Source organism: Xenopus laevis, chromosome 9_10L (assembly GCF_017654675.1).
Source record: "Xenopus laevis strain J_2021 chromosome 9_10L, Xenopus_laevis_v10.1, whole genome shotgun sequence".
NCBI lineage: Eukaryota > Metazoa > Chordata > Amphibia > Anura > Pipidae > Xenopus > Xenopus laevis.
The window spans coordinates 2,282,782-2,296,621 of record NC_054387.1 but is presented as its reverse complement, the minus strand read 5'-3'; the positions used below and the strand labels follow the sequence as shown (position 1 = coordinate 2,296,621).

At 43.6% G+C, this 13,840-nt stretch overlaps 1 pseudogene; it reads left to right on the top strand.

Moving 5' to 3' along the window:
- The first annotated feature begins 2,234 nt into the window (after window positions 1-2,234).
- Window positions 2,235-13,551, top strand: LOC108700778 (annotated as a pseudogene).
- The last annotated feature ends 289 nt before the right edge of the window (window positions 13,552-13,840 follow it).

Below are 13,840 nucleotides of genomic sequence, written 5' to 3'. Positions count from 1 at the left end.
TGGATGTAGAAATTGTGGTAGAAAGAATAACCAACACCATATTCCAGATAAAGAGATACATCTATGGGGGGCAGTCACCCCTTGCTTGCACCCCCTTACACATAGTTTTTATAAATGACAAATATTGGGACTGAGGATCTAATTCAGCCTGGAAACCCCCCCCCAGTCCCTACAGTTCCCACTCACACTCACTTGTACAATTAGACACAACGAGTAACAGAGCAATATACAATACTCACACTCACTTGTACAATTAGACACAATGAGTAACAGAGCAATATACAATACTCACACTCACACTCACTTGTACAATTAGACACAATGAGTAACACAGAGCAATATACAATACTCACACTCACACTCACTTGTACAATTAGACACAACGAGTAACAGAGCAATATACAATACTCACACTCACACTCACTTGTACAATTAGACACAATGAGTAACAGGGCAATATACAATACTCACACTCACTTGTACAATTAGACACAATGAGTAACACAGAGCAATATACAATACTCACACTCACAATTGTACAATTAGACACAATGAGTAACAGAGCAATATACAATACTCACACTCACACTCACTTGTACAATTAGACACAACGAGTAACAGAGCAATATACAATACTCACACTCACACTCACTTGTACAATTAGACACAACGAGTAACAGAGCAATATACAATACTCACACTCACAATTGTACAATTAGACACAATGAGTAACAGAGCAATATACAACACTCACACTTACACTCACTTGTACAATTAGACACAACGAGTAACAGAGCAATATGCAATACTCACACTCACACTCACTTGTACAATTAGACACAATGAGTAACAGAGCAATATACAATACTCACACTCACTTGTACAATTAGACACAATGAGTAACAGGGCAATATACAATACTCACACTCACTTGTACAATTAGACACAATGAGTAACAGAGCAATATACAACACTCACACTTACACTCACTTGTACAATTAGACACAACGAGTAACAGAGCAATATACAATACTCACACTCACACTCACTTGTACAATTAGACACAATGAGTAACAGAGCAATATACAATACTCACACTCACTTGTACAATTAGACACAACGAGTAACAGAGCAATATACAATACTCACACTCACACTCACTTGTACAATTAGACACAATGAGTAACACAGAGCAATATACAATACTCACACTCATTGTACAATTAGACACAATGAGTAACACAGAGCAATATACAATACTCACACTCATACTCACACTTGCCTGTTCTCAGGGAGCAGTAAGACTTATTGAATGGCCTCCCTCCAGTCCATGTGTTAACCCTCGGGTGGATCACAGGCCCATGAGCCAATGAATAATTCCAACGTCTCCCTCCCTTCTGGGCAGCAGCTCATTAACACTTCCACCCCCTGCCTGGGGTATTTAATAATTCAGACTCAATTTCCAAAGAGACAGTGGGGGTGCCCCAACCTTTCCCTCATCACTGATCACTTCTGCCTAATTCTACACTTTATTTGCACCCAGCCCCATATACACTGTGTATAATATATATATATATAATCTGTATATAGAATAGAATATGTGAATGACGTGTAGATGGGGATTGTGTGGGTGTTTAAGGGATAAGGGATAAGCCTTCCGTGCATCTCACCTTCATTCACTCGTGCAAAGCACTTTATGTCCTCACTCACTCCAACTTTATTTGGGTAAATACACAGGAGGGACCCATTGTTTGCCAAACTCACAGGGTTGTGGCACCCACACTGCAATGGGAACAGCTCACTGGGGAAATTAAAGGGGCAGAAGCACAGAAATGTGTGCTAGTAAATAGTGCTTGTTGCACACTCATATTCACACACTTATGTGCACACAGGGACATTTATATATATATATATATCCAGTATATGCTGTCCCTGCAACTCCCTGCTTTCCACCAATAGGCAAAGGTTGTGATGAGGATGCAGGGAGTTGTAGTCCATCGCAGGCTGGAAGGTTAGATATTCTATAAGTGACCTAAATAACTCAGTGTTACTTGCAGAAAAAAATCCAAATGGTAAATAAACAAGAAGCAGAGGAAAGAAAATAAATCTCATAGGAGGAGGGGTGAGCCATGTGCACTGGCAGTTACCCCCCGGCAGGTTAAGAAGTGAGTTAATGAGGGGAGGGAGGCTGATATATAAGCAGTCTTTACACAGAGGGAAAGGGGAGGAGAAGAGGGTGAGGACAAGGTATGAAAGAAGAGGATAGAGAGAAGAAGAGTAAGAGGGGAGGACAGAGGAACGAGGGAGAGAAGCAGAGGGAGAAGAGGCAGAGCAAGTTGGGGGGCACAGAAGTGCCAGTCGAGGGGCTGAATAAACAAAACAAGACAGAGAACGAGAGGAGAGAAGCAACAGGCAGTGCCGGAGGGAGATTAGACGTGAGCGGAGAGAAGAGACAAACACACAGGAGGGGAGAAGTTGCAGAGTAGGAAGAAGAAGAAGGAGGAGGAAAGAGTTTGTACAAGGGATGTGACCTGGTCTCTGACAAGAAAACCCCCAACAATGGAACCCAAAGGAAGGAAGAAGATCCAGTTCTCTGTGGCGACAACCCCTACCCAGCTGGACCCTCGGGCAGTAGAAATGGTGAGTAATGTGGTGCTGCCATGCTGCTTGTCTTGCACCTATACCAGAGCTAGGCTCCCTCAATCGGTCTTTTCAGCGCTATTCTATATCTTTCCTATTAATTAGGGGCAATACCAATAAGTTATAGGAAGAGGCACATTAGTGCAAAGTGAAATGAGTGAAGAGGGGGTTATGTAATGAACTGAAGGGTTGCTGCTGTCTTCTCCTATTCTACTGGGGAGTCATGCGGGTACAGTGCAGCTGAGCATTAATTACTGTTATTGTGCTGTACCCCTGATTGGAGGAGAGAGGAGCCAGACATCATTTTATGGTAAGTGCTGGCTGTATTGTAGTGGCAGAGATTATTATAGGATTTACTTCACCTTTAAATGCGAAATAAAGAGGGAGACAAAAAAACTGAGTTTCCCCAGTCTAAGGGTAATTTCTTATTTACTGTAAATCATGTAATGTAAATTGAACCCTAAAAATTCCTGAATCCTATTCCCTGGAATTGCAACCAATGAAAACCCAGGAATCATGATGGATCCCGACACCCCATTGAGAGCAGCAGCTGCAGACTGGACTGGGGCAGACGTTGCTCCTGGGGGTCATTTATTAAAGGGGTGCAAGGTGCTAAAAACAGGCACTATGTTTGCCCACAATGCAACTTGCCTGGCATCATCAGGCAGAACTCTTGGTACATTGACAGATCCATAGAAGGGGCACTGAGGGGCTCATCTTGGACCGCCCTTGAACGCCTTGGAATGACCCACAAGGAAAGAGCATGTCTGGGGGTCACTCTCTGATTCCTAAATCCCCAGCAGTTCTCTCTAGTGATAAACTCAACTACAACTAAGGGCAATGGAACATTAGGGGCACATTACAGCCCCTTATTCACTGCTGGTTTGGGGTTTCTCAGGCCAAAAACAGACATTAAAGAGCTTTCAGGCCCAGGATTACACTTATTACCACTTTCACTCAGTCCCTATTAAAGTCAATCAGTATTGGCCATTTTGGGCACTTTAGAGATAAATATTAAGTTGGACAATATAGTCCTCACCACTGATACTCAAACACTCTCTGTTTCACTCTGGCATTGATACAAATGTGTCCCAATCCGTGATATGTATCAATGTGTTTGTGTGTTTGTGTCCAATAAATAGGAACATTTGTGTCTACAAAGGCTTGGGGCAACCTTGTGCTGTAATGACCTCCATTAAAGGAGAACAAAAGGATGGGGGTGCCAATGTATTGGGCACAACAGTGAATCTAGTCTCTTACTTCCTACCTTGGCCCATTGCTCCTCTTCCTAAAACAAATGCACCGGCCCAGGGTAACTTTCTGTTTTTTCCTGGTGCCCCAAGCACCTCCTGGGCTCACAAGCACAATACGTCTTCACCAATATCTGTGCTGTGTATGGACCCCAATTTAATAGGTGCAGGGGGTGCCCAGTGCAAGAGGTGTGTCGCCCAGGGTAGGAAGTGCCTGACAACTAGGCGCCCCCCAATGATACTAAGGTACAAGCCATGTATTAGTAAACTGTGTGTAATAGACATTGTGCCATGACTTGGCTTCTCCATTACCCTAATTGGCACTACCGTATGTATAAAGCAGAACAGGAAGAATGGAGGATGAGCAGATAATGATCCAATCCAACCCATAGATTGTTTCCCTTATAGGCACTAGCACATGGGGCAATGGCAAGCATGTTGCTGGACTGGCAACACATTGGAATTATCCATACATAGACCTTCATGGCAATTGCTTTGACCCTGTTTTCAGGCAGGTGATTATCCCTCATAATTGTCTGACCCTCACAGGCATCCATAGGGTCCATGAAATTAACATTGAGGGCAATGGTCTGACAGTTTGGGTTTTTGCTACTGCCCACAGAGTGGACTAGTTGACATCTCTGGATATTCAAAATAGTTGGAAGAACAAGGATTTTCTGAGCCTTACTGTATCAACCTGTGCAAAATGGGGCTTTGGGTGCTCCTCAACCATTTGCAAAGTGGAGTAGAAAGTCTATAAAGTACAGAGACCATGTTTGAAACACAGTTGTGTTTATACAGAAGTATAATGACTAGGCTGGACCCCCGTTCATATGCCACATCCATTCGGGTGCTCTCCCTTTAAGTCAAATAGTGTATGAGTTCACCATCAGTAGAGGTCCTCCATACATCTCAACCTCTAGCTACTGCTGGTTCTGCTCTCATAATAAACGAGGAATGTAAATGTGGTTGTAGTGAGGGGCAGGGGTGGCCTTTGCTATGACCCTGTTGAATAATATCCCGGGGGGATCCCGGAGCTCTTGCTGCTCATGTAAAATGGGGAGAAGAAGCAGACGGTGGAGGTGAAAGAGGAGAGACGAGGGAAACTCAGGCGCTCATGAAGTAGAGGAGGAGAGAGCTGGGGAGAGACAAGAAAATCTCTGTTTGGTTTTCCTTTCTCGTGTGTAATCTCATTAACAGATTCCTGAGGCTGTAGACGCCTGCGGGCAGCACGATGTTTAACTGTCAGTTGCCTGGATTATGTTCATGGGACACCTGGGTGGCAGTCAAGATGGCCGGATATAAGTTGGGCAGGTCCTCTCATACATGGAGCATAAAGATGTCAACTCCAGCTTTTTTTTTACCCCATTCAAAACCATATTACTAGTAAGAGCCACTTCTCAACCCACCATTAGGCTCACAGTGTCACGCAACCATCCCCTCCCCCGTACACGCCTTGTTTCATGTTCAAGAGATGGATTCTGGGACTTGAAGTGCCTCTGCTTTCCATAGGTGGGGCTGTATGATTCTGTGAGCCTAATGAGGGCGGAGTTGGAAATGGCAACAAAAGTGGGGGTGGGGTTTATATGTTCCCTTTAATGGAGGCGAGTACTGTGTAATTGATATATTTTACCCCAGATTTCTGCACAGATGCCCTGTAGGCCTGGATGTCCCTGAGTGGTGCTTAATGTGGCCAATTGAAATAATAATTGGTACTTAGTGTTGCCTCTTGGGATAAGAAATAATGTAACCCCCTACTTTTAGATGTAAGGATATTAGCAGTCAATCTTCATGATCTACACCTGGAACTGTAAGGTGTCACCCGTTAGTTTATAACACGGAGAACTTTGTTCCTTATATATATAAATGCAGGGTCCCCCCTAGAATATGTTGCAGTTGGTCTTGTTTTATGGAATACTTTGATTATTCTCCACTCATGGGATCTCATGGCATTTATTTCAGCAGAGGGCCCAGTCCAGAAGTGATAGGGTTAACGGTCTGGCAGGCAATTGCAGTGTTTCTCAATCCCGAGTGTTTCTCTAATTCCACTGATAATCCCTGAGCTGGACTAAAGGCCGGCGCTCCTGTCCGCTCAATACCTGGAGACTTGAAAGGACAAGTAAACACTATAAAAAAAAATACATTTTAAATACATTTAAATTCAATAAAGCTGCACTAAACCCATCGTTCCTGGGGAGCAAGAAAGTCCCGGATAAATAATTTTTTTTTTTCAAGTCGTGTACTTGCTACAGTAAGTCAGATATTTACAGACATGTATTTCTATAGAGGAGGTCGTGTGCAGGAGCAGAAGCTGCCATAGGAGATGCAGGAGGGAACTTTATTCAGTCCTCATATGTTGGTCATGTTCAACACACAGGTCTCACATTGGGGCAAATTCACTAAGCGCCGAAGCGCCTAACGCTAGCGTCAATTCGCTAGCGTTGGTCATTTTCGTTACTTCGCAAATTCACTAACAAACGCTGGCGTAAATTCCCTAGTGTTACTTCGCACCCTTACACCTGGCGAATTTTCGCAACGGACGTAACTACGTAAATTCACTAACGCGCGCAGTGTACTGAACGCTACCTTTTACGCTAGACTCTCAGACCAGGCGAAGCGCAATAGAGTAGATAGGGATTGCTTTAAAAAAAGTTCACATTTTTTCTAAGTCCCAAAAAACTCTGGCGTTTTTTCTATATTATGGGTGATAGGCTGAAAAAGATCGAAAAATTTTTTGGGGCTCCCCTCCTTCCCCCCTACATTTCCTGACTCATGGCAACTTACCTATACAGTGGGCACATGTGTAGGGCAAAATAAAAATTTTATTTGATGTTTTGAAGGTTTCTCAGGCTTGTGTATTGATTCTACGTATTCCTCCATTGAAATTTGAATTTGGCGCCGTATGCAAATTAACCATCGCTAGCGTAACTTCGCTTCACTTAGCGAATCAACGCTAGCGCAACTTCGCAACCTTACGCTACCCCTGAGCGCAACTTCGGATTTTAGTGAATTTGCGAAGCACTGGAGAAACTACGCCTGGCGAAGTGTGGCGAAGTGTGGCGCAATTACGAATCTTAGTGAATTTGCCCCAATGAGTCCTCCCTCTCCACTTGCAGGTAGAGGAGCGCTGAGCAAGTTCTTTGCAGCTATCCAGGGTCCCCCTGTGACTGTGGGGTCTGCTTCCTCTATAACTACTAGTTAATTGGGATCCCCTTGTCCTTTAATCAACTGGCCGTTGTTATTTTCACTGGAGCACTTCCTGGTTTACTTCCTGGTTCTGCCGAGTCGCTGTTTGCAGAGGGGAAGCTAGTATCTTATCAACAGCCTAACAGGGGTTGTTTGCACAGAGTTAATCATCTCCCTAAAAAAATGAGAGGGAAGGGGTGGAGTGAGTGCTCACTTGAGTGTAAAAAAAAGTGCATTTTACTTGTCCTATCCTTTGGGTGCGACCCCTCTCCTAACGCAGCTTTTTGTTATCTTGTACAATGAATTTGCACTTGATGGTGTCGCTCACAAGCCAATGGAAGCTGCGGACTCGGCCCTTCCAGACTGTGCCCTGATACTGATGAAGGGGTTACTGGTGCCAATGTAGCCGGCCAGTGGGAGGGAGACTAAATGAAGGCCATTGCAGGTTCTTATCAGTGTTGGTTTTTTTTTTTCTGGGATAGAAGCTTGTTTCTATTGTGTGAGCTCCAGTGCGAGGTCAGCTCATGACGGGAGCAAACATAGATAACGAAGGGGAAGGGTGCAGGGAGTTGGCCAAAGCAAGGGCTGGAGGGGGCAGGATTTGCCCAGTGACTACCAGATCTCCACTTCTGGCTGTTGGTGAATATGGGAGTAGGGTTGCCGTCTGCCTAGTATTTCTAGTTTAACACAATGTGGGGTCCCAAAGACATCCCCCCCGTAGCCCCTCTCCAGTGTCGGACTGGACCACTGGGATACCAGGAAAACTCCCGGTGGGCCCAGGTGTCAGGGGGCCCTTGAGCTGCTAAAAATGTGGCCTATTTCATGGCTATTTCCTATTTCTTTGAGAACAAAGAGATTAAATATATAGAATAATAGATTATAGTATGTAAAGAATAGAGACTAGGAGAATAGAGGTTGAGTGAGGAGAGGAAGAATAATAATAGTACTGAGAGTGAGGCCCTGGTCTAGGGTTCTTTTGTGGGCCCTTGGTCTAAGGTTTTAGGGTGGGCCCCTGGTGTCCCAGTCCAACATTGCCCCTCTCTCTGTCCTGAATGTGTACCCCGTGTTATGTACCAGTGGGTGTTTGTGTAACAGAGCTGTGTGAGTGTGTCAGGGTAATGTCGCAATGTTTGTATAGTTGGACTTTGCGAGTTTTTCTGTTTGCAACTGCCGGCTCTGCTTTCTCTCTGGGTGGCAGTTAGCAGAGCTCATCACATGCCAACCTCATGCTGCAAATCAGGGCACAAATTCTGTGCCACTTCCACTTCTCTTTCCCCTTGGAGATTTATCAGCGGCACAATAAAGCCATGGAAATAGTTTTGGGTATCAAGTTGAACCCCTAGAACCCACAATATCGGCAGGGCCCCAGTGCACCCCCTCTTGCCTGTAACTGGTTTTACTGGGACACAAAGCTTTGGCCCCCCAAGTTGTGTTAGTTTAACAGTGCTGCCCTTGTGTATAACTGTGCCACACTGGATATTGTTATTAAATACACGTGTGTGTTACAATGTGTCATTGTGTGATTGTGCAGAGATACACTGTGAGGGCTGATGTTTATTTCCAATTAGCACAGGACAGACGTAACAAGAAGCACAAGGATCGTCACATAAAGGAATCCATTTAAAGGGAATTTAATGTAATAATTTAACGTGCGGCTCCTAATAGACCAGAAGCAGAAAAACAACATAAACGATTAAAGGGAAAGTACATGAATCTGCTGGTGATGTAACTAGATTGTTAGCTCCGCCGCTCACTACAGCCTTTACCTTAATGTTTTCTTTTCTACCACCTGCAGATTAGAAGGCGTAGACCCACCCCGGCCACCTTATTCCGAGTGTCGGAACCCCAATCCCCAGGTAGGTTGGATGTGTTGGGTAAAGTGTGGGTGGGACGTTGGGTTGCGTGGGATTTAAGGTTGGAAATTAGGGTTAGGGGAGGCAGGGGGTTTCCAAGATGCAGCTATTATCTCAGCATTGATATATATATATATATATGAGATCAGGATGTTTTTTTCTCTATAATCTAGGGATGCACCGAATCCTATTCAGGAATCCTTCGTGAAAGGTCAAATACCGAACCGATTCCGAATCCTAATTTGCATATGCAAATTAGGGGCAAAAAAAGGAAAAAGTGGGACATTTTTTTTACCTCCTTGTTTTGGGATGATTTCCCTCCCTGCCCCTAATTTGCATATGCAAATTAGGATTCGGTTCAACGCAAGGATTCGGCTGAATCCGAATCTTGCTGAAAAAAGGTTGAATCCTTGATTTGGTGCATCCCTACTATAATCTTATACATATATCAGTGTACCCACAGTGATAGTAAAGTCAATAGGGAGAATTTCTAAAGCAAAGAAAGAAAGTCAATGGACAATAGAGATATCATTTTAATACTCTGTTTTATATTGTCCCCCCTTTCATTGTATCACTCCTCAATTATTCTTCACTCTCTTTGTTCTCCTCCGTGGAACATTCCTGACTCTTGGCCTCTCGTTCCTTTATTCGGGGCAGATGAAGACCCGACAGCCCCGCAGGTCAGTATCACGGAGATCTCCCTACGGGGTCTACGCCGGCTCTTTATTATCCTTTCCACTCTCAGGCTATGAATGGGTTAAGTGTTAGTTGAGCTGTTTTTTTTGGCTGATTAAGCAATTAAATGGGTATTGCCCCCTCCCACCACCGCCACATGGGGTGAAATATGTCATTAGAAATTAGGATGGGGGGGGGGGAGAAGTGTTGAAACTCTGGGGACTGAACAAAAGGGTTTATAGAAGTCAGGGAACGTTCTGCACTAGAGTCACACTGAGTATGACCTCAGAGGCCCATCAAGGCCACCTCAGAGGATGACTAAGAGGAGGAGGAAGGTTGCTGGTTAGATCTACTCTGTATCACTATAACGACATTGTGTTCATTAACACTCTGCTCTAATACAAAGTGATTGATATTGTTCCAGCGCAGCAGTTCTTCAGAACAGACAGTTGACTAATCTGACACTTGTACCAACACCAATTCCACAGTACACATTGGGCACTTCCATTCCTATTCTCATCTCCCTCCCCAAACCCCACTAACCCATAATGGGACCAAACTGGGTTTTTGATTTGACCTTGAAATGAATCATTTTTACTGTAGTAATAAATATAAGAAACCCACCTGTCTACATGGAGCCCCCTGCTATAGAACACACTCAGAATGTCACCTGCTTCAATTGTCTTCCCCGTCATCTCCTCCTTTGTGCTCTTGCCTTCCTATTAATTGCGTCATGTGCCCCATGCTTGTTCTTCACCGGTGCTGGTGGTCTACTTCAGGTTCTTCACCAAAAATATATCTAAAGCTACAAACCCACATAGAGAGAAACTGATACTGTTGGGCCTTCTCAGTTAGTCATACTCAAGCATCTTTCCCCAAAAACCATAAAACTGAAGAATATGTATTAATGAATTTGGTCTTAGTACTCATACTAGACATTTGTTCCCTATAGTTTTCCTTGAAGCTTCCATTTACCTCTCTTTCCTATATTTTGTCTGGGTTTCAGAAGCAGCTTGGTGATGCTCAGCAGCTAAAAAACACAAGACCAAATCCATGCACTTACATTCCCCCATCACTTAAAGGTAAGGTGCCCCTCTCAGGACTCTTTCCAAGGGTATTTTGTTTGTAATTCCATACATGGACGAAGTACTGCACTCAGGGGTACAAAAGGGATCCCATTAATGACAATATTATTATCAGTGGGTCTCACTCATCTCATTAGTAGGGATAATGTGATATATGTGTAAGAAAATGTCCCACCTGCAATTCTTCAGCGGTTGCTGAGATCTCAGAATCATCTCAGAATCCAATGAGAATTAGAAAAGTGGGAGGTTTCTGGTGCCAATGGGTGTAGTTGACCCTCCCAACTTCTGAGCACCTTCCTGGTAACTTACCTTAAAAGTGTATTTGAGAAGCAGTCATAGCACCATGTCCCCTGTAGAGTCCTGAGACACCCAAAAGTCCCACGACTTGTATAATTCTTCCAGAAGCCATGAGCCCTTATATAGTCACCTTACTGCCCCAATAATATGTCTGATATTTCATCCTGTGCACCCTTAGCATGTGACACAACAAGTCAATGCTTCCCAATGCCTTTCAGCCGTCCAGCGTATTGTGCAGTCACATTTGCAGTCCCTTGGCTCTCTTAGTGACAGCGATGATGAAGACGATGAGCACGAAAGAGAATCAGGGCAATCCCCTCGTGAGTCTCATGGGGGTGAAGACGAAGAAGAAGAGTGCAGTGATGCAGGTACAAATTAGTAGAATCCACATCTATAGGAAAGGATATGGGTGCAATTTATTTTATGGTTTCTTTCAGTTGATGAAGTCCATGTCACTCATGGTCTAGAAAACCTAATGCGTCAAACTTTACTTGAGGAGAGGCCGGAAGATGCAAGAAAAGATGAAGATTCTCAGACAGGTATAGGAAAAGTCACTAGTGTCTTCTATATGTAGGTCCGTGGATAGAATGTTACTTATGTAGTGCCTTTCTCCCCATGAGCACACTAAAGGTGGCTATACAATGGCCAACCCACCATAATATCCCAATAATCAGCCTGCAGACAGTGTTGCACTGGAGCACCTAGGGCCTACCAGAGAACCTGATCTCATGGTCCCTCCAGAGGGATAGTCCAACCCACTATGCTACTATATTAGTTCCATACTTTCCATTGTTCTGTTCTTTAGGCTTCCTTTCAACAGAGGACATTGTCAAATAGATCATCATCTCCTGTCTGCCAGGATTACACGATGATTTTTAAGACCATGCCTGAATTGAGCATATTACTATTATTATTATTATTATTATTATTATGTATTTTTAGAGCTCCAACACATTGAGCAGCCTGTCCAGAAGGTCAGGCAGTGTTGTAGAACTGCCCAACCAAATCTGGGGTGTCCAGGAGGTCATTAATACCTCCATCAATTCATGGTACTACAGATGGCAATTGAAACCTAAAGGCAATGCTAGATGGGGTGAGAACCAGCAAGCAACTATCACCCCAAAATGTGTGTCAAGAAAGTGTTGCAAGATCCAGTTAGGAATCTTAGTTTGATTAAATATAGAAATCCTGGCCCAGTATGAGTAGAATGAAGCCTCTCAAGCTGCTTTTATAATTCTCCCCCTACGGTGTCCTATATTTAGGGCGAGGGAGCGGGACTTTTTTTTTTCTGAGCCCTCGAACCATTTTATGTTGCTGTTTTGAATCTTTCATGTGTTAATTTTATTATACAATGACATCTTTCAATTCAAATTCAATTCACTGGCATTTAGACAGAAACATGGTGTTGTCTTTGCGTGTGACAGGCGAGGCTTCTTTTTATAATATTTTTAGAAAATAAGACACTAAGTGACCCTGTTGGGGTATTTTAAGTGGGCCGCTATTCGTCTGTATAGATAAAGAGAAAAGTAAAAGAGGGCAGGGATAAAATAGAATAGAAGGAAGAGATTGAAGTCAATATAGAAAAAAGATACATCTAGACCAGGGGTCCCCAACCTTTCATACCCATGAGCCACATTCAAAGTAAAAAAGAGTTGGGGAGCAACACAAGCATGAAAAAGGTATTTGAGGGTGCCAAATAAGGGCTGTGATTGGCTATTTGGTAAACCCTATGTGGACTGGCAGCCTATGGGAGGCTCTGTTTGGCCATAAATCTGGTTTTATGCAATCAAATCTTGCTTTCAACCAGGGAATCAAAAATAAGCACAAGCTTTTAGGCCACTGGGAGCAACATCCAAGGGGTTGGGGAGCAACTGGTTGGGGATCAATGATCTAGACAAAAAAGGAAAGGAAAGGAAGAATGGGGAAGAGCAAAAGAGGAAGAGGGTCATTGGAGAACAAGGCTGAGGAAAGAGTGGGAAATGAGAGAGAAGAAGAGAAAGAAGGAAAGAAAGTGGGAACGCAGAAGTGGGAATGAAGGGAATAGATGAAGGTGATGGAGAACATCAGGTAAAAAGAACAGAAAATGGAACAGAAAATCAAGAGATGAAAGGGAGGGGAAGAACCAGTAGAACAAATAGAAAGAGAAGAAGAGAGCAGACTTGTAAGAAGAGCAAGTCTATGGGCACAATACTATGGGCAAAGGGAACAGGACACACAAAAGAGGTGCACTAACAGACATTTCTATTGAATCTTAAAGTAGAATTTCATTGAAGAAGACCTGGAGTAACAATGTCTCTCTTGTGCAGATCCAGCAAGTGAGAAGCAAGTTGCCTGTGTGACAGATCCATGATGCTCTTGGCAATATATATTCTACATGTACCTTTCTCTGGACTGGAACCAAACCGCTGTCTCCCAAAGATTAGTGTGGCCTCTTCTTCTTCTTCTTCTTCTTCCCTGGCAGCTTCCCACTTGGTTCCCCCCATTGTGCCACTGAGAAGAGAGAATCTTGTATATTTATGTTCTAGATCCTGCTTACAGAGCAATAATAAACCTTATTCAGTTCTATACATGGCTTGGGAAACCCCCAGTATTATTCTCTGTGTGAAGCAGAAGCACAATTCCCAGTGTTTCGTATAAAACAGCTAGAGAAATACACAGATCACAGGGAGAGAGAAATCCCACCTTGTAGTACGTCTTCACTAACAGAAATCCGCCCATTGACCATTACATCTAATTCTCTTTATTCATTGTAGGTGCAACAGCCCTGTACGGACTATCATATTGGCTGATAAAATATATTTACAAGGGAGAACTTAGAGAAGGGTGTAACTTGCTAAATGGAATGATCTTATGT